We start from the raw sequence: 22,705 nt of genomic DNA, 5'->3' as shown, positions 1-22,705 counted from the left end.
ATTTCATATAGATAAAAATATGGAAAAGGATCCAATGCAGTGCACGATCCCATCAAATTACATATCTTATTTCCTACTTAAATTTCTTACCTATCAATATCAATTGGGTTCCTTTCACTATCAACCTTTATTTTTTTTCCTCATGACCTTTTCTCCAGCTCAAATATTCGATCAACCCAATTTCCATTATAAAACGATTAGTTGTTCATTGTACTGGGAGATTAAATCGATTATCCACCAAAAATATCAATTTACAACTGTCTGTATGTGTTTATAGCTATTAAAGTTTTTTTTTATTTATATGCTTCGACACTCTGTCTTAACACGTTCAAATCAAAACATTAGAATATGAATCAAATTGCAAACCATCACCTATTTTCCCTTCATGTTTCTGTTAACCGAAAACCCACTACACGATCGTTAACCACCTTCATTGGACATAATCATAACCACACACCCCATCCGTCGACATCCTACAACCATCACTACCACCTTCCACCATCGTTAATCACCACCATATTACACCTCTCTCACTATCTCTTTCTCTCCAAATCCTTGTAACCGAAACCCACTTCATCGAACCACCTTAGAACCACCACCATCGTGAGCATCACCTCACCACCATGACACCTAAAACAACCACCACTACATCTCCTTGTTCGAATGCCACCTTAACCGCCACTATACTTTTTCTTCTTTATTTAGTTTTCTCATCACTGCATGATGAATCCCGCTGCCGCATGTTTTTGGTTTTAGTTGTGTTAACAATGATAAATAGATGGAAGTTGTGGTATTAGTAACATGGGTAGAGCAATCTTCAAATTTACGAAAAACAGGTGATATATATATATATACAATTTAGAGTTTATAAATTTAAATGTATTAAAGCTGCTTTATGGAAAGCTTAAATAAAGAAAGAATTCGAGATGCATGTGCTGGTGGGTCTAAAAACAATTATATGGCCGACATATTACAATCAAGATAACCTACTTGATCTTTATTTAAGCTAGATGATGTCAAGTTGATGAAAAGAGGACGAATACACCCTGTTGATATTAATTACTTCTGTTTTACGGCTCAAACCATCACCATTTAATTAATCATGCTACTGTTAGAAAGACCCGATTCAATTATTTCTGCATGATTGGGCAGCGAAGTTGGTTTGTATAAATGGGCTGTGAACCTTGGTTAGTTAATGGATCGTTTAGTTATAGTTAGACTGTTATGATTATGCTTGTGGGCCGAGGTCCAGCTAGGTTTTCATGTGGGCTGTTTCGAATTGTAAAACCCACACTCCATCAACATAATACCGAGATCTGTTTTATGAGAACGTTAGTGATCATGATGAGGTTGATGACGAACTGTAATGATGGGGATGATAAATCACGATTATTAATATGGAAGATGATTATGATTATGATGGTAACTATGATAATTAGACCATGATTGAGATACGGTTGTGGTAATAAGACGGTGATGATGATAATTAGGTTCTGTATCGATATCATGATGAAGAAGAAACCGTTACCATAGAGGTTATATAAGTATAAGCTGTGAACTAATTCAGAAAAACTAAGTTAGACGAATGGTTTGGGAAGATATTGGGTTAGCGGGAGGTCGTGGGTTCGAGCCCGGGCATGAGAATTATTTTTTTTTAGGCCAAATTCTTTGAGGTAGTTATCTTTATTATTATTATTTCATTATTATTATTATTATTATTATTATTATTATTATTATTATTATTATTATTATTATTATTATTATTAGAAATATAAATATTAAAATTATCATTATTATTATTAAATATCATTTTTATTAAACTTATCCTTTTATTAAAAATTATCATTATAAAGATTATCAGTTATTATTAGTATGTGATATATTAATATTCAAGGACTTACTTAGGTTTAAAAAAATATATATATTAACTAATTATTAATCAGATAAGAAAAAAAAATATAAAGTATATTATTAAAATTAATATATAAACTTACGTGATTATATAATAAGTTTTAATATATATATATATATTTGATATAGGTTCGTGAATTCGAAGGCCAACCTTATAAGTTACAAATGGTGTTATATGTATTTTTACTACAAAATACATTAGGTGAGTATATAGTCCCACTTTTAAACTCTAAATATTTCGGGATGAGAATACATGTATTTTATGTTTTACGCTATGGACACAAGTAACTGAAAATATATTCTACGTTGAGTTGTACCACTGGCATACTTCCCTGTAGCTTGGTAACTAATATTTACAGCGGTATTGTAAACGCGAATCCTGTTGATAGATCTATCGGGCCTGACAACCCCAACCGGACTGGACGACCAGTATTCAACGGTTGCACAGTACTTCGTTTCGTGACTACACCTTGGTACAGTGTAGTAAGATTTCATAATAAAGGGAATATGCGACGTGATTAAATGTTAAGTATGGTTACCAAGTGCTCAACCACTTAGAATATTTTTATTAAAATGTTTATATATGAAATCTTGTGTTCCATTGTTATAACGCTGCTAGCATCAAACCTATATATCTCACCAACTTTATGTTGACGTTTTAAAGCATGTTATTCTCAGGTATGAATTAAGTCTTCCGCTGTGCATTAGCTCATGTTAAGGATACTACTTGGGACCTTTTAAGCCATGATACAAAGACGTTGCATTCTAGTCATTGGAGTTCAATAGAGAATATAAATAAGTAAATGACAGATTAGGTCATTTGGATATTATGAAATGTTAGACGAAAATGTCAAATATTGATGTAATGATAGTTTGCCTTTTAAGAATAAATGCAACGTTTGTAAAATGTATCATATAGAGGTCAAGTACCTCGCAATGTTATCATATGTTATTGTATTCATCCCTATGGATTGGGTCGGGTCGTCTCAGTCTAATTTGTTGTTACTGATTATTGATTGTGAATCTGAATTTCATACTTGAAATTCAGCCCTAATGTCATATAAAGCAGCTACATTTTTAAAAAAATTATTTGTAAGTTTATAGTTAATGATAATCGAGAACGATGGTTGATAAAACGTTCACTACACAAGATTCATTGACTGGATCAGTATTCTCCTACAATTTGAAGATTTGGTTACATGATCATCTTCGTAAGTATTCATTATATATGTTACAAATTTCCCAGTTCTTTAAAATTTTAAATCTGTTGATCTGTATTTGTGATGACCCGTCCAAATCCCTTTAGACGAATACATCATTCATTGATTTCATAGTGAGGTTTTGACCTCTATATGATACATTTTGTAAACATTGCATTCTTTTCAAAAGGTACACAATAAATAAATATCAATTTCTAAGGTTTTCAACGTTTGATGATTTATATATATAGACAATCACCATAAATAATAGTTTACCATAATACATCTGTTGATAATGCAGTCTAAATAAGATAGGTGATGATTTTGTGAATGCAACGTTTTCTCGATTTAAAGCATTTATGACTCCATGCACATAGCTTGTATCACATATAAGCAAACAGCGGAAGACTTCTAGAAACCTGAGAATAAACATGCTTACAAGTGTCAACACAAAGGTTGGTGAGTTCATAGTTTTAATGTTGCGCATAATCTGTATATAAAGGTGGATCACAAGATTTCAGTTATTTCATCTGAAACGTTTATCAAAAGATTCTACGAAATTGAGCATCCTGGTAACTAAACTTAACGTATATATATTTTATACCCTTTGTATAATCATCTTAATAATACACGCAAACCAACGTGTACGCTTCTCAAATAGCATACGTCCGTTAAAAGGCTAGTGTTCTAGCTCGGACGGGGATATCAAGCCCTATGGATCCATATACTACTACTCGCGTCCACCAGTTCTTATAACCGGCAGTTACTAGTTACCAAAGCTAAGGGATTTTCGGTTCAAACTCGGTGTAGAATTTAGTATGTACTTGTATCCATTGCGTTTAAAATAAAGTGCATGTATTCTCAGCCCAAAAATATAGATTGCAAAAGCAATTAAAAAGGGAGCAAATGAAACTCACCTTAACAGCACATAAAGTAATTCACCGGAATGTGACCGAAACTCGAAATGTAAAATAACCGTAGATCTCAACCTAGAGAACATATGTTGGTCAATACATGTCTAACAAATTAGGTCTGGTCATAGTGTATCACAATCCTAATGCTCGAGACCGACATACAAAAGTTAACAAAAGTCATCTCAAAAGTTAATCATACCCAATATGGTCTTTAAATCTATACATGTCTATTAACATAATATAAGTCTAGAAAATTGAACGAATTTATAGTTTATCAAACTCAAAATATTATTTATTTCAGGAGCTATATTATATTTGAATTATCATGGCAATCGAACATATTTTATTATTTCACACAGTTTTCCAATACTTGTAAAATCAGATTGTAGTGTTTATAAAGATTTATAACATGATAAGACAGTCAACTTTGACAATTGCTCAACAAGACGAGACGTGCCTTATATTGAAATTCATTTACTCGATTAGTAATATTTAAAAATTCAATTTATCAATCTCATAGACAAGTTGTTTAAATATTAATTTACAGTTTCAAAAGCAATTCTAACTAATGTTCATCATAATTCAGTTGACCATATCTTTTAATCCGTTCATCGAAACCACACGATTTCTAAATGAAAAATTATTGATTTTTCGCTAGCTTTCCAACGACATGCATATCTTATACCTTATCTCAACCGTATAGGTAACTAATTCAAGATTCAACATAACCTATCTAAGGACAATATCAAAAGTACAAGCATGCATAATCCTATATACTCGAGCACTAGTCAGGGATACACTATTAATATGTAAAAATTAAATTATGAGTGCTTACGTATCAATATTGAGATTCAATATTGCAGGAAAGGTACGTACACGCAACGGAGATGATAAACACTAAATTGATCTCATAAGCATACCCATGAACATTACCCATCACCTCCATAGCTATAACCCATAATTTCCTTAGCCCTATCCCGCTCACAAAACGTGTTTTGAAATAACTCGCGCGTGCCTCTTGTAGTAGTATTTTATGTATAATACTAATAATAACACTACCTAATAATACTAATACTAATACTAAATAATATTAAGATTAATAATAATAATCTTAATCTTAATAATAATAAAAATATTTAAATTATATATATATGTAGAGAGATGCGAGAGATTGAAAATGAAAATGAATCAGAGAATGAGACGATCGAGCTTTTAAATACACTTGGCCATCTAACTCACCTCATGCGATCGCATGGGGTATCTACTACATGTGCATGCGATCGCATGCAAGCATTCTCCAGCTCATATCCATGATTTTAAACGCTGCCGACACTTCCATTATTACATATGATACATAATTTATATATTATTTAATATATAATATATTTAATCTTTAGAATTAATTAAATATTATATTATATTTACGTGCGTAGTAAAAATGTAATTTTTATTCAAATGACTCGTACGTTGTCACTCGACTCATATACCACTTTCAATTTTTCGAACGACGTTTCGTACGCTGAGAAAACTAGCCTTTTATGTTTAGTGACTTGTACCTTTATAAAAACAATAGATTTAAACAATGAAAACAATCCCACTCAAAGTATAACTTTATTTATTTGAGTATTTTGGTCATTTGCTTCTATAAATCAGTGACTCGTTGTTTACCAAAATATATTATTTTAAATTAGGACATTTTATGACTAAGTTAAAATATATATATATTTTTTTATTTAGAATTGTAAATTTGTACGTAATATATATGTTTGAAATATTTATCTAATGATATAAAGATAAAGTTTAAATTTGTTCGAAAATTTTCAGGTCGTCACAGTACCTACCCGTTAAAGAAATTTCGTCCCGAAATTTGATCGTAGTCGTCATGGCCAATCATAAAAATGTTTTTATGACAAATATGAGTTGGTATATAGAGTTTTATCACTATTGAGTAATATAGATAAAACGATTCGATTAATTGAAGAGTACGAGTGAAGCTATCCTAAAAGGAATGAAATGAGAACTAAAGTTTTGTCTTAACTTTTGCCGTTGTCTTCGTTGAATTCCGGGATTCAAGGGATTTAAAGAAAATCTGCTAAATCTAAAAGATTTGATTCTTCAGCGAATAAGGAAATTAGGATCTCTCTAATTAAATGCGAAGATCTGCCTTGATTTCTCTATCAAATATTTCACTATAAATTAACTTCTTCCGGTTTGTCACTTTTACCATTCCTATACTTAATTCTCAAATTCAAAAGATTGTGAAAATGCTTAATCCAGCTCTGATCCTTGTCCTTATCTTTACTATCGCAACAATCATTCTCCTTTTCCAACTTCCACCAGAGGAATCTGCTTACTTCTACTTTGCTCTTGGGGTTATAGTGCTTTTAATTCTCCCGTGTCTTTATGTTGCGATAAACATTGATATTCACGGTTTGTAATTTATGCGTTGTTATCGGGTTTTATATCTCCCCTTATATTTCAATATCCCTACTTCTGTCTTCTATAATCATTGTCATCCACAGTTAATACTCTCTCTTATTTGCTGCGATTTATACTCCAATTTCTATTTCGGAGCTTTGTCCCTTCGTTTCTTCTTCTTGTGATTAGGCATCTCTTGTAATGGTCCAGAATTCGCATATATAAATTTCGGAATGAACATTGTTAATGTTCTAGGAAGGAAATGACAATGGCACGGTCTTGATTTGTCAAATTACCAGAATTCAATGGAAAAGATAGGACTATCAAGAAATTATGTTCTTGATACGTTTGGAGATGAGGTAGAATGTAAGAATCGTGTAACATGACACATGATGACGATATGGTATGTGAATCGTCATGTTCCATTAGAAACTCAGCATGACTTACTGTAATATAATCACGTTGATCAAGTATCATTATATTATATTATATTAACTCATGCTTCAGTTCCCAACACTACTTCAATAACATTCATAATTTAAGTTCAAACTTTTCAGATTTTAGAAACTAAAACAGTTTCCTTTCTGATGTAACACTGATATTGCGAAGAGATAAATGATTTCAGATAAGTATAGTTAGAAAAATATCTTCAGAAATATCGAGGATATTTATAATGAAAGATACGATGATATCTTATAATTTCTAATATCGAAAGATGATAAAGAAGATTTGTCCGTAAAGGTTTAGAGTTAGGAGCAAGGCATTCGTTAATGAATTCAGCAGATACTGAATCATTTGGATTCTTTGAAGGCGAATTTAGTCTTTGTGATTTGTCCACAGCCTCCTTCATACTTTGCTCAATTCGTTTTCCAGTTCCAAACTTTCTCTTTTTCTGAGCTTTGCCAGCACACTATTCTTTATCATCAACTTTTTATTGTTAAGGTCGTTTACAGTTTTTGCTGCTTCATCAGCTTTTTCAACATTCAGAGTATTGATTCGTAGACTGGTTGCTTTTCAGATTTTCAGAATGAAAGCTCATAATTAAGAGAAGAATGTTATATGTATACATATGATGTTTTAGTACAGTTTTGAATTCAAAGTATGGCATTTGAAAGATGTAAGAATCTAAGAGTAATGTTTTCTGTTAAATCTTGGCTTGGATTCTGATTTTTCAAAATCAGAATATGTAATCAAATTTTGAATGCGAATGTTTTTTTTTTTTTTTTGATTTCTAGTAAAGAATGTATATCGTTGTGAAAGTAGTGAGTATAGTTGATGATTTGTTGAATCAGAATCGAAGAATGTAACATATTATTTGTGAATTTATATATCTTTTGGGTATTACCTACCCGTTAAAAGTTTCACAAATAATATTTTGTACAAGAGAATTTTATTACAATTTTTATGAAAATATTAGTATGTATATTTTTTTTTCAAATGTAATACAGATTTAATGAGTTAATATCATATTAAGCTCATTTGATTTTCAGCTGGAACTAGAAATGAATAATCTCTAAAACTTTAGAAATTTCGTAATCTTCGTGGATTATCAATATTTCGTTATTTATTTTTATTGATATTTCCTCTGTGAATGATATTAGTGCTCGTGGAATTCTTATGAACTTCATAAGATAAATGATGTTTTCTAGAAAGTTTCGAGTACATCGAAGAAAAAAGTGTAAAATCAAACATGTAGTTGATTAATATACTAAGTTTATTATGAAATGGAATTCATTGAGTTGAAACATAGATTGTAGTTAACGATGGTTAAGTAGTTAACGAATGATGTACATCATAGCATATTAGTAATATGAATTAACCGAGTAGTACCTACTAGTTAAGATTCACACGTAATAGCTTAGTACGAAAAGATTTATTTTGATCTCAAAATTCATATATATATAAAATATACATGTAATTTCTTCAGAGGGAATGAGTTAATACTTCATAAATCGTTAATAAGATATACGTGTTGTTGATTAGTGATGATGTTTGCGGTGATTATGGATCTGGCGGAGCTTGTAATGTTGTAGATGCTGCTGATGCTGACGATGCTGACGGTACTGACGGTGCTGGTGATGCTGACGGTACTGTTGATGCTGCTGGTAAAACAGATCTAGCTTGTAAATTGTGCACCATTCCGATCAGTGTAACATCCCGCCTTTTTCCGTTTACTTTTCCGTTTAACTATTTTAAACTCCGTTATATGTTTATAACATCTCCCGTTAATACGCGTTTCAAATTATCTCGTTTAGGTAATTTAACGCACCTGACTACGACTTGAGGGACTTGTTTTGCCAAAACCCCAAAATGGTGACTAGCACTTGACTAGTCAACCATCTTCCACCTCCATTTTTCATTTTCTTTTCTCTTTTTATTCTCTACTTTCATATTTTCTTTAAATTCATCAAAAAGCAAATCTTCATCCATATTCAATCGATCAAGCTTCGGGCCAAACAAATTACATATTTGAACTCCTCGTGATCTCCTCTTCGATTCCATACCAATCTCATTGCATTTGGGTAACTTTCTAAAATCACTAATTTTATGTGTTCTTGAGATTTTTGAGTTAAAAGGTTGTTAATTAGTGTCTATGGCTCAAGTCTAGTATGATTATGTGATTTGTATGTTTGTTCTTGCTATTTTGATGTAACTAGTTCATATTGAAAGTTCACATGCTTAATCTTGAGTTTTGAGTGTTCATATGTTGTTTGATGCTAAGAGTTCATGTTTTAATCTTATTCCTAGTGTTACTAGCTTCGTTATGATGTATGGTTTGGTTAAAGAAACCTTCTAAACTTGATTATGAAATTTGGTGAATTTGAGTTAGGGTTTCATGAACTAGAAATGGACTTTTGATGCTTTAAATGACACGAAATGCTAATTGTAAGTGTTAGGTTGTGTTGTATGCTTAATTACCTTCGAAACGGCATATTGTTCATGTAATTTGGTTACCGAATCATTAAATGGCATTTATGACTTGTATGCATTGAATGAGGAACATTAATTGCGGTTTTTGGTTGTTATAATTAGTTGCATTCCTCGTCAAAACACCTTTCCAACGATGTATGATAAGCGTTATAAGTATTTACGGGTCAAGTGTTGTGTTAGAATTGGTTTTGGTTCGTGCATATCTTTGAAAAACAGGAAAATAGCTGAACAGCAGGTGGCGCGGCGCGCACCTCACCCCGCGCGGCGCGCAGAACAACCTGGACAGATTCTGACCTCCGTGTCCCATTTCACGTGAAATGTTTGACTAGCTACCGACCTCCGATTCACATGAAACTTGTTTTAATATACTTATATATGAATAATTAGCATAGAAAATTTGTTCGGGACCCGACCCGAACATGTTGACTTTTTCGTTGACTTTGACCGACCAAAGTTTGACTTTTTGTCAAACTTATTATGCAATCTTTCTAACTTGTTTCTATACATGCATCTTGCATGAAACTTGACTATTTGCTTCACATGCTTCATAATCGAGTCGTGTTGAGCCATAGGACTAATTGAGCAACTTTGACCCTTCGTGTTTACCGTTATTGATACGACCTATTTGTTTAGGTCAAGACTAGCACTATCCTTCGCACACGTTAATTTGTGAAGTACTTTTCGTACGTGCACTCAAGGTGAGATCATAGTCCCACTTTTACTCTTTTGCACTTACATTTGGGATGAGAAAAACATAAACGTTTCTTTTTACTAAGTGAACACAAGTACAGGAAAACAAACATTCTACATACGAGTTTGAACAAAAATCCTCAATTCGATTATCATTAGTTACACTTGCCGGGTGTAAGCGAGAACTTATGTTATATGGCCATATGGGTTTGACAAACCCTCATTCAAACGGTTCGCTACCGTTTACGAATGAAATGTATTTTCGAGAAACAGTGTATGTTCTAACACTATTGTGATGGGGTTCTATGGAAGGAATGTTAAGCATTGATAATTGGGTGCTCGTGAAACAAACTTTTGGAATGTATTACTATTATCTCATGGTTGCAAATCTTGTGGTTCACTTGTACTTACTTACTTAAACCTATGATTTCACCAACGTTTTCGTTGACAGATTTCTATGTTTTTCTCAGGTCCTTGAACGATACATGATACATGCTTCCGCTCATTATTTTGATACTTGCATTGGATGTCGAGTATATATGCATACATGAAGCGTCTTTTGGCTACTTTTGAATTGTGTCGCATAAGTTTCATTTGTACTTAAAACTTTGTATCGTAACTTGTGGTGGAACTATTCTTGTAAACTTTGAACAATCTTTACATTTGAAATGAATGCGACATATCTTCGGTCAAACGTTGTTTTAAATGCTTATGACCACGTAACGGGACCTAAGTAGATGGCGCCGTCAAACATGATTTGGTCGGGTCGCTACAGATGGTATTAGAGCGTTGGTTGTAGGGATTTAGAGTTCATTGGTGTCAACCTCGAGTCATAGGGTACATTGGTGAGTCTAGACTACAACCGGCATATAGACTTGAAGTAGGAATTACTTGACTACTTGTGCATTTATACTCGAACGCTTCTACTCATATCTACTCTTAGTTCATCTTAATCTCACGTTGTTTAATTTGATTGACATGCCACCTTGACTATATGAAATGATGTCGAATGCACATATGAATCAGGGTAATATAATTTCCGGGATTATATTACGGTGACTCATATGAACGTTCCGACATTGTGGCATAAAGAATTTAAGGCGAGTCAAGGAAAATTTTCTCTCTATCTTTATTCCATATCACGGTTAGTATTATTTAGAATACTAACCAACGGTATCCTTTTGTTTTGAAGGAACAATGGCTCCTCGTCGTGTACGCCGCAATGAAACTCCCGAACAAGCTCTCGAACGGATGATAGCCACCGCCGTAGATGCGGCCATGGTCGGTCACTCATCCAACAACAATAATAATAACAACCACAACAACAACAACAATAACAACAACAATGGAGCCGGAAACTCAAACGAGGGATGCTCCTATAAAGCTTTCATGGGGTGCAAACCTCACACTTTTGATGGAACCGGGGGACCGGTCGTGCTCACCCGATGGTTTGAGCAAACGGAAGCCGTCTTTAGCATAAGCGGTTGTCGGGACCAAGACAAGGTCAAATACTCCACTCACACCTTCGCCGGTGTCGCTCTTACATGGTGGAATACTTATGTACAATTGGTGGGTACCGATGAAGCTCACGCCCTCTCTTGGGCCGACTTGAGGGAAAAGATGATTGTCGAATATTTCCCTCGTGAAGAAACCCGAAGGCTCGAACAAGAGCTAAGAACTTTAAAGGCGATCGGAAATGATCTCAAGGCTTACAACCAACGATTTTCCGAACTAGCCTTGATGTGCCCAAATCTTGTGAACCCCGAAGCTTTAAGGGTTGAACTTTACATGGATGGTCTTCCAAAGAGTATCAAACATGGAGTAATGTCATCCAAACCCACTAATCATCAAGAAGCTTTGAACATGGCCAGCAAATTGATAGAAATGGTTGACGAAATCGTAGTTCCGGCACCTAAGGCCGAGGATAAATCGGGCGGCAACAAAAGAAAGTGGGAACCCTCCCAATCAAACAACAACAACTTTGCTAAGAAGCCTTACACCTCCGACGGCAAGAAGGGTTATGCCGGGAACCTACCTCTTTGCAACAAATGCAACAAACATCACTTTGGCGAATGTAGTAAGTTAATTTGCCACCGGTGCCAAGGAGTTGGTCATAAGGCCAACGATTGTAAAAGTGCCACTCCCGTCGCTCGAAAGTGGCCCAATGCACCAAAGACGGGCACTTGTTATGAATGTGGCCAAACGGGCCATTATAGAAATGCATGCCCGAAGAGGAAAGATAACACCAATACGCGCGGCTGAGCTTTCAACATCAACACCGAGGAAGCCCGAGATGATAATGAATTAGTCACGGGTACGTTTCTTCTCAACAATTCTTATGTCTCTTGCTTATTCGATTCGGGTGCCGATAAATGCTTTGTATCCAAGACTTTGACTCATTCTTTTAGCACTCCACCTCTTCCATTAGATACCACTTATACCATTGAAGTGGCTAACGGGAAACTATTAAGTGCCGACACATATTACCGGGGGTGTACGTTAAACATTTTGGGTAAGGAATTTGAAATTGACTTGATACCCATGGAACTAGGAAGCTTTGATGTAATAATCAGTATGAATTGGTTAGTCAAAACGAAATCTCACATCCTTTGTGATCTTAACGCAATCCGAATTCCTATCGAGAATGGTGAACCTTTGATTGTTTATGGCGATAAGAGTTGCACCAGACTCAACCTCGTTTCGTGCCTTAAAGTTAGAAAACTACTCCGTAAGGGTTGTTTTGCGATCCTTGCCCACGTTAAGAAAGTCGAGTCCGAAGAGAAGCATATCGATGATGTGCCAATTGTTAGTGACTTTTCCGATGTATTTCCCGACGAATTACCGGGTCTTCCACCTCATCGACCGGTTGAATTCCAAATCGATCTTATTCCGGGAGCCGCACCCATAGCACATGCACCATATAGACTCGCTCCATCCGAAATGCAAGAATTGCAAAGTCAAATCCAAGAACTACTTGATTGTGGTTTTATCCAACCTAGCAATTCACCATGGGGCGCTCCGATTTTGTTCGTTAAAAAGAAAGACGGATCCCTACGAATGTGCATTGACTATCGTGAACTAAACAAATTGACGGTTAAGAACCGATATCCTCTTCCTCGAATCGATGACCTCTTTGATCAACTACAAGGGTCTTGTGTATATTCGAAAATCGATCTCCGCTCGGGTTATCATCAATTGAGGGTTAAGGGGGAAGATGTCTCTAAAACCGCTTTCCGAACTCGTTATGGTAGTTATGAATTCCTTGTCATGCCATTTGGTCTCACTAACGCACCGGCGGTGTTCATGGATCTTATGAACCGCGTGTGCAAACCGTATCTCGATAAATTCGTTATTGTGTTCATCGATGACATATTGATCTATTCTAAAAATGAAGAAGAGCACGAACAACATCTCCGACTTGTGCTTGAACTCTTGAGACAAGAACGACTTTATGCCAAATTCTCCAAGTGTGAATTTTGGTTAGAGGAAGTTAAATTTCTTGGTCATGTTGTAAGTGATCAAGGTATTAAAGTCGATCCCACAAAAATCGAAGCCATTAGTAAATGGGAGACTCCTACTACTCCTACTCACATTCGTCAATTCTTGGGTCTCGCCGGGTACTATCGTAGATTCATCGAAAACTTCTCTTTGGTTGCACGTCCTCTAACCGCATTGACTCACAAGGGAAAGAAATTCATTTGGGCGACCGAACATGAATCCGCATTCCAAATCTTGAAAACGAAGCTAACCACCGCTCCTATCTTGTCACTTCCCGAAGGCAATGATGACTTTGTTGTATATTGTGATGCCTCGAAACATGGTTTTGGGTGTGTATTGATGCAACGAACGAAAGTCATTGCTTATGCTTCTCGACAACTCAAAATTCATGAACGAAACTATATGACACATGATCTCGAACTCGGAGCCGTTGTCTTTGCACTTAAAATGTGGAGACACTATCTTTATGGAACCAAGAGTACTATCTTCACCGATCACAAAAGCCTTCAACACATCTTCGATCAAAAGCAACTAAACATGAGACAACGATGGTGGATTGAAACTTTGAACGATTACGATTGCGAGCTTCGTTACCATCCCGGGAAGGCAAACGTAGTAGCCGATGCCTTAAGTCGAAAAGAAAGAGCGGTGCCTCTTCGTGTCCGAGCTTTAAACATCACCATTCACACCAACCTTAATAGCCAAATTCGGGTAGCCCAAGATGAGGCTCTCAAGGATGAAAACCTTTCACACGAGCTCTTGAACATTCTCGTCTCTCGATTCGAAATTAGGGAGACCGGACTCCGATATTATGCCGGAAGGATTTGGGGGCCTAGTTATGGGGACCTACGAAGCCTTATTTTAGATGAAGCCCATAAGTCACGATACTCGATTCACCCCGGTGCCAATAAGATGTACCACGACCTTAAACAACTATATTGGTGGCCGAACATCAAAAGGAACGTAGCTACTTATGTTTCCAAGTGTTTGACATGTTCCAAAGTCAAAGCCGAACACCAAAGACCGTCCGGACTACTTCAACAACCCGAGATCCCACAATGGAAGTGGGAAAGGATAACGATGGATTTTATCACCAAGCTACCAAAAACGACGGGCGGTTATGATACCATTTGGGTTATTGTTGACCGTCTCACCAAATCCGTACACTTCCTTGCCATGAAAGAAACGGACAAAATGGAGAAACTTGCACAACTTTACATTAAGGAGATCGTAGCCCGACACGGTGTACCTTTATCGATTATCTCCGACCGAGATGGCCGTTTCGTTTCTAGATTTTGGCGTACATTGCAAGAAGCGTTGGGAATGCGTTTAGACATGAGCACCGCATATCATCCACAAACCGACGGACAAAGCGAACGCACAATTCAAACTTTGGAAGACATGCTACGAGCTTGTGTTGTAGACTTTGGAAAAGCTTGGGATAAGCACTTGCCTCTCGCCGAATTCTCCTACAACAATAGCTATCACGCGAGTATTAACGCCGCACCGTTCGAAGCTTTATATGGCCGAAAATGTCGTTCACCTCTTTGTTGGGCCAAAGTAGGCGACACACAAATTACCGGACCTGAACTCATTCATGAAACAACCGAGAAGATCGTTCAAATCCGAGATAGGCTTAGGACGGCCCGAAGTCGTCAAAAGTGCTATACCGACAAAAGACGCAACGACCTTGAATTTCAAGTCGGTGACCGCGTCATGTTAAAAGTCGCACCTTGGAAGGGTGTAATCCGTTTTGGGAAACGCGGGAAGCTAAATCCACGGTATATTGGTCCTTTCGAAATCTTGGAGCGTATTGGAACCGTTGCTTATCGTTTAGATCTTCCGCCTCAATTGAACTCCGTTCATCCTACCCTCCATGTATCTAACTTGAAAAAGTGTCTTGCCGAACCCGATATCGTCATCCCTCTCGAGGAACTTACTATTGATGACAAACTTCATTTTGTGGAGGAACCGGTTGAAATTGTGGACACCTCCGTCAAGACATTGAAACAGAGCCGGATCCCGATTGTTAAGGTCCGATGGAACGCCAAAAGAGGACCCGAGTTTACTTGGGAAAGGGAAGATCAAATGCGAAAGAAATACCCTCATCTATTTCCGATTCCGGAACCGTCGGATTCAGAGGAAGAGACAACGATTACTACGCATGCTTAATTTCGGGACGAAATTTCTTTTAAGGAGTAGGTAATGTAACATCCCGCCTTTTTCCGTTTACTTTTCCGTTTAACTATTTTAAACTTCGATATATGTTTATAACATCTCCCGTTAATACGCGTTTCAAATTATCTCGTTTAGGTAATTTAACGCACCCGACTACGACTTGAGGGACTTGTTTTGCCAAAACCCCAAAATGGTGACTAGCACTTGACTAGTCAACCATCTTCCACCTCCATTTTTCATTTTCTTTTCTCTTTTTATTCTCTACTTTCATATTTTCTTTAAATTCATCAAAAAGCAAATCTTCATCCATATTCAATCGATCAAGCTTCGGGCCAAACAAATTACATATTTGAACTCCTCGTGATCTCCTCTTCGATTCCATACCAATCTCATTGCATTTGGGTAACTTTCTAAAATCACTAATTTTATGTGTTCTTGAGATTTTTGAGTTAAAAGGTTGTTAATTAGTTTCTATGGCTCAAGTCTAGTATGATTATGTGATTTGTATGTTTGTTCTTGCTATTTTGATGTAACTAGTTCATATTGAAAGTTCACATGCTTAATCTTGAGTTTTGAGTGTTCATATGTTGTTTGATGCTAAGAGTTCATGTTTTAATCTTATTCCTAGTGTTACTAGCTTCGTTATGATGTATGGTTTGGTTAAAGAAACCTTCTAAACTTGATTATGAAATTTGGTGAATTTGAGTTAGGGTTTCATGAACTAGAAATGGACTTTTGATGCTTTAAATGACCCGAAATGCTAATTGTAAGTGTTAGGTTGTGTTGTATGCTTAATTACCTTCGAAACGGCATATTGTTCATGTAATTTGGTTACCGAATCATTAAATGGCATTTATGACTTGTATGAATTGAATGAGGAACATTAATTGCGGTTTTTGGTTGTTATAAGTGGAAGTTTGATTGATGATATGTGTTTAGTTGCATTCCTCGTCAAAACACCTTTCCAACGATGTATGATAAGCGTTATAAGTATTTGCGGGTCAAGTGTTGTGTTAGAATTGGTTTTGGTTCGTGCATATCTTTGAAAAACAGGAAAATAGCTGAACAGCAGGTGGCGCGGCGCGCACCTCACCCCGCGCGGCGCGCAGAACAACCTGGACAGATTCTGACCTCCGTGTCCCATTTCACGTGAAATGTTTGACTAGCTACCGACCTCCGATTCACATGAAACTTGTTTTAATATACTTATATATGAATAATTAGCATAGAAAATTTGTTCGGGACCCGACCCGAACATGTTGACTTTTTCGTTGACTTTGACCGACCAAAGTTTGACTTTTTGTAAAACTTAACCAATTGATTATGCAATCTTTCTAACTTGTTTCTATACATGTATCTTGCATGAAACTTGACTATATGCTTCACATGCTTCATAATCGAGTCGTGTTGAGCCATAGGACTAATTGAGCAACTTTGACCCTTCGTGTTTACCGTTATTGATACGACCTATTTGTTTAGGTCAAGACTAGCACTATCCTTCGCACACGTTAATTTGTGAAGTACTTTTCGTACGTGCACTCAAGGTGAGATCATAGTCCCACTTTTACTCTTTTGCACTTACATTTGAGATGAGAAAAACATAAACGTTTCTTTTTACTAAGTGAACACAAGTACAGGAAAACAAACATTCTACATACGAGTTTGAACAAAAATCCTCAATTAGATTATCATTAGTTACACTTGCCGGGTGTAAGCGAGAACTTATGTTATATGGCCATATGGGTTTGACAAACCCTCATTCAAACTGTTCGCTACCGTTTACGAATGAAATGTATTTTCGAGAAACAGTGTATGTTCTAACACTATTGTGATGGGGTTCTATGGAAGGAATGTTAAGCATTGATAATTGGGTGCTCGTGAAACAAACTTTTGGAATGTATTACTATTATCTCATGGTTGCAAATCTTGTGGTTCACTTGTACTTACTTACTTAAACCTATGATTTCACCAACGTTTTCGTTGACAGATTTCTATGTTTTTCTCAGGTCCTTGAACGATACATGATACATGCTTCCGCTCATTATTTTGATACTTGCATTGGATGTCTAGTATATATGCATACATGGAGCGTCTTTTGGCTACTTTTGAATTGTGTCGCATAAGTTTCATTTGTACTTAAAACTTTGTATCGTAACTTGTGGTGGAACTATTCTTGTAAACTTTGAACAATCTTTACATTTGAAATGAATGCGACATATCTTCGGTCAAACGTTGTTTTAAATGCTTATGACCACGTAACGGGACCTAAGTAGACGGCGCCGTCAAACATGATTTGGTCGGGTCGCTACAATCAGGGTTTTATTTCATCATTTCTATTTGTTCACTCATCTGGTTTACAATTAGAACTGGAATAAGTAATCTCTAAAACTTTTAGAAACTACATATTCTCTGCCGAATATTTCTTCGATGAAGTTATGAATCAATACGTCATCGTTTGTTGTTGTTGTTGGTATTCCTTGGTATCTATGGTGCGTATGATGTTGATGTTCGAGGTACAGATTGTGATGTTGAGGTGTGGGATGCAGATGTTATTGTTGGTGGTGGTGATGGTACTGTTGGTGTAGCTGGTGGTGCTACTGTTGCTGCCGGTGCTGCTGCTGGTGCTTGTAACCCTTGCACCATATTCTCTAAAGCCACTATCTGAGCGCGAAGCTCGTTAACTTCTTCTGTTACACCGGGGTGATTGTCGGTTCAGACGAGCGGATGAATAAGATCTAAAATTCGAGATAGTATATAATCATGACGAGATACTCTGGAGATGAGAGAGAAAATGGTATTATGAACAGGTTCGCCGGTAAGTGCTTCAGGTTCTTCGCCAAGAGGGAAATGTGGTGGATGGAAGGGATCGCCTTCTCCTTGTCTCCAATGATTAAGTAAGCTACGAACCCATCCCTAATTCATCCAGAATAGGTGATGGCTGATTGGTTGATCCATTCTGGTTACACTTTCTTCGGAGTTCAGGTGAATATCCATATCGGAATAGCTGTCGGAATTTAAGGAATTTGAACTAGATACGGGATCCATCTTGCATAATTAGAGAGATGATTTTTGATATGAAATAGATTATAGAATTTAGATTGGTACTCTTCAATACATAATTTACATATGTATATATAATACTAAAATCCCGTAAATTACGGAGAAATTTTCGGAAGATGTCAGGTAAAGTTTACAGTAACAGATATGCTAAGATATGAATTTTGTCGGTACATTATCTATGCAGTAAATGCAGTAAGACGTGTCTAGACTTAGGAATGATAAGCAGGTAATTTCCGACAAGAAATGATAAGTAAAACTCGGTAAAAACAGATACGGTCATAGTCCAGACTCACTAATGCATCCTAACAATTACCAGTTAAACACACTAATGCAAATTCTGGTTCCCTATGACCTCAAGCTCTGACACCAACTGTAAATACAGTGGGGACAACCACCGTCCCACCCAGTGCCTTCCCAGCTAACCGCCCGGTGACCACTGAGTGTACCTCAGATACTGATTTTAGGGCCTGCCTCTCGGCTACTGCCAACCCTCGTAAGGGATCGCAAGGAGTAAGAGCCAATGCTTCGTCACAGGTAACACTGTGAGAACCTCCTTTACGACTAACCCGCCACACATGGACGGCGTTATACCAGCTCTGATGCCAACTGTGATGACCCGTCCAAATCCCTTTAGACGAATACATCATTCATTGATTTCATAGTGAGGTTTTGACCTCTATATGATACGTTTTGTAAACATTGCATTCTTTTCAAAAGGTACACAATAAATGAATATCAATTTCTAAGGTTTTCAACGTTTGATGATTTCTACATATAGACAATCACCATAAATAATAGTTTACCATAATACATCCGTTGATAATGCAGTCTAAATAAGATAGGTGATGATTTTGTGAATGCAATGTTTTCTCGATTTAAAGCATTTATGACTCCATGCACATAGCTTGTATCACATATAAGCAAACAGCGAAAGACTTCTAGAAACCTGAGAATAAACATGCTTAAAAGTGTCAACACAAAGGTTGGTGAGTTCATAGTTTTAATGTTGCGCATAATCTGTATATAAAGGTGGATCACAAGATTTCAGTTATTTCATCCGAAATGTTTATCAAAAGATTCTACGAAATTGAGCACCCTGGTAACTAAACTTAACGTATATATATATTTTATACCCTTTGTATAATCATCTTAATAATACACGCAAACCAACGTGTACGCTTCTCAAATAGCATACGTCCGTTAAAAGGCTAGTGCTCTAGCTCGGACGGGGATATCAAGCCCTATGGATCCATATACTACTACTCACGTCCACCAATTTTTATAACCGGCAGTTACTAGTTACCAAAGCTAAGGGATTTTCGGTTCAAACTCGGTGTAGAATTTAGTATGTACTTGTATCCATTGCGTTTAAAATAAAGTGCATGTATTCTCAGCCCAAAAATATAGATTGCAAAAGCAATTAAAAAGGGAGCAAATGAAACTCACCTTAACAGCACATAAAGTAATTCACCGGAATGTGACCGAAACTCGGAATGTAAAATAACCGTAGATCTCAACCTAGAGAACATATGTTGGTCAATACATGTCTAACAAATTAGGTCTGGTCATAGTGTATCACAATCCTAATGCTCGAGACCGACATACAAAAGTTAACAAAAGTCATCTCAAAAGTTAATCTTACCCAATATGGTCTTTAAATCTATACATGTCTATTAACATAATATAAGTCTAGATAATTGAACGAATTTATAGTTTATCAAACTCAAAATATTATTTATTTCATGAGCTATATTATATTTGAATTATCATGGCAATCGAACATATTTTATTATTTTACATAGTTTTCCAATACTTGTAAAATCAGATTGTAGTGTTTATAAAGATTTATAACATGATAAGACAGTCAACTTTGACAATTGCTCAACAAGACGAGACGTGCATTATATAGAAATTCATTTACTCGATTAGTAATATTTAAAAATTCAATTTATCAATCTCATAGACAAGTTGTTTAAATATTAATTTACAGTTTCAAAAGCAATTCTAACTAATGTTAATCATAATTTAGTTGACCATATCTTTTAATCCGTTCATCGAAACCACACGATTTCTAAATGAAAAGTTATTGATTTTTCGCTAGCTTTCCAACGACATGCATATCTTATACCTTATCTCAACAGTATAGGTAACTAATTCAAGATTCAACATAACCTATCTAAGGACAATATCAAAAGTACAAGCATGCATAATCCTATATACTCGAGCACTAGTCAGGGATACACTATTAATATGTAAAAATTAAATTATGAGTGCTTACGTATCAATATTGAGATTCAATATTGCAGGAAAGGTACGTACACGCAACGGAGATGATAAACACTAAATTGATCTCACAAGCATACCCATGAACATTACCCATCACCTCCATAGCTATAACCCATAATTTCCTTAGCCCTATCCCGCTCACAAAACGTGTTTTGAAATAACTCGCGCGTGCCTCTTGTAGTAGTATTTTATGTATAATACTAATAATAACACTACCTAATAATACTAATACTAATACTAAATAATATTAAGATTAATAATAATAATCTTAATCTTAATAATAATAAAAATATTTAAATTATATATATATGTAGAGAGATGCGAGAGATTGAAAATGAAAATGAATCAGAGAATGAGACGATCGAGCTTTTAAATACACTTGGCCATCTAACTCACCTCATGCGATCGCATGGGGTATCTACTACATGTGCATGCGATCGCATGCAAGCATTCTCCAGCTCATATCCATGATTTTAAACGCTGCCGACACTTCCATTATTACATATGATACATAATTTATATATTATTTAATATATAATATATTTAATCTTTAGAATTAATTAAATATTATATTATATTTACGTGCGTAGTAAAAATGTAATTTTTATTCAAATGACTCGTACGTTGTCACTCGACTCATATACCACTTTCGGTTTTTCGAACGACGTTTCGTACGCTGAGAAAACTAGCCTTTTACGTTTAGTGACTCGTACCTTTATAAAAACAATAGATTTAAACAATGAAAACAATCCCACTCAAAGTATAACTTTATTTATTTGAGTGTTTTGGTCATTTGCTTCTATAAATCAGTGACTCGTTGTTTACCAAAATATATTATTTTAAATTAGGACATTTTATTACTAAGTTAAAAAATATATATATTTTTATTTAGAATTGTAAATTTGTACGTAATATATATGTTTGAAATATTTATCTAATGATATAGAGATAAAGTTTAAATTTGTTCGAAAATTTCCGGGTCGTCACAGTATTATTTATTGTAAATTTCATACTTGAATAAATAACCCTACATTCATAAAAAAGCAGATAGATTTTTTAAAATATCTATATTAATTGTATGTTATTTGTTATTCATGTGGGTAGATTTGTGACTGAAATGTGTTAGTGGCAGTAGGAAGTATAACAATTGGCTACCCTCCGTAAACCAATTTGTTAAAATGTTTGTATTCACACACTAATTAATATCAGTACTTCTTGGGGCTAAAAAAGTAGTGATTTACCAGCCTTTATTTAAAATGACAGAGGTACTACTCTTAAATTAGTAACTATTCTGCTACTGCATAGATTTGAATAGCATGAATTAAACTAAAATTTTACATTGATTAGGGCATAATAAGTTGCGCCATGCGGGCAAAAAAAAATCCCAAACATGCTTTTTCGCAAATTAATTATCAAATTGGGTATGGGTCAACCCAGATTGTTTAAGACTGGGAAATTATTTTCAAATCAAAATACCTTGAACTTTCACCTGATGACGTATCTGAACCATTCCTTTTAAGTGTTTTTTAATTCACCTGTTTAATTTAGTATATACTGTTGGTACTTTGATTCAGTGAAATGTTAACTATAACCAAAACAGTCTTTCTAAACATTTTTGCT

Source organism: Rutidosis leptorrhynchoides, chromosome 11 (genome assembly GCF_046630445.1).
Source record: "Rutidosis leptorrhynchoides isolate AG116_Rl617_1_P2 chromosome 11, CSIRO_AGI_Rlap_v1, whole genome shotgun sequence".
Taxonomy (NCBI): Eukaryota; Viridiplantae; Streptophyta; class Magnoliopsida; order Asterales; family Asteraceae; genus Rutidosis; species Rutidosis leptorrhynchoides.
Note: the sequence above shows the minus strand (reverse complement) of the source record.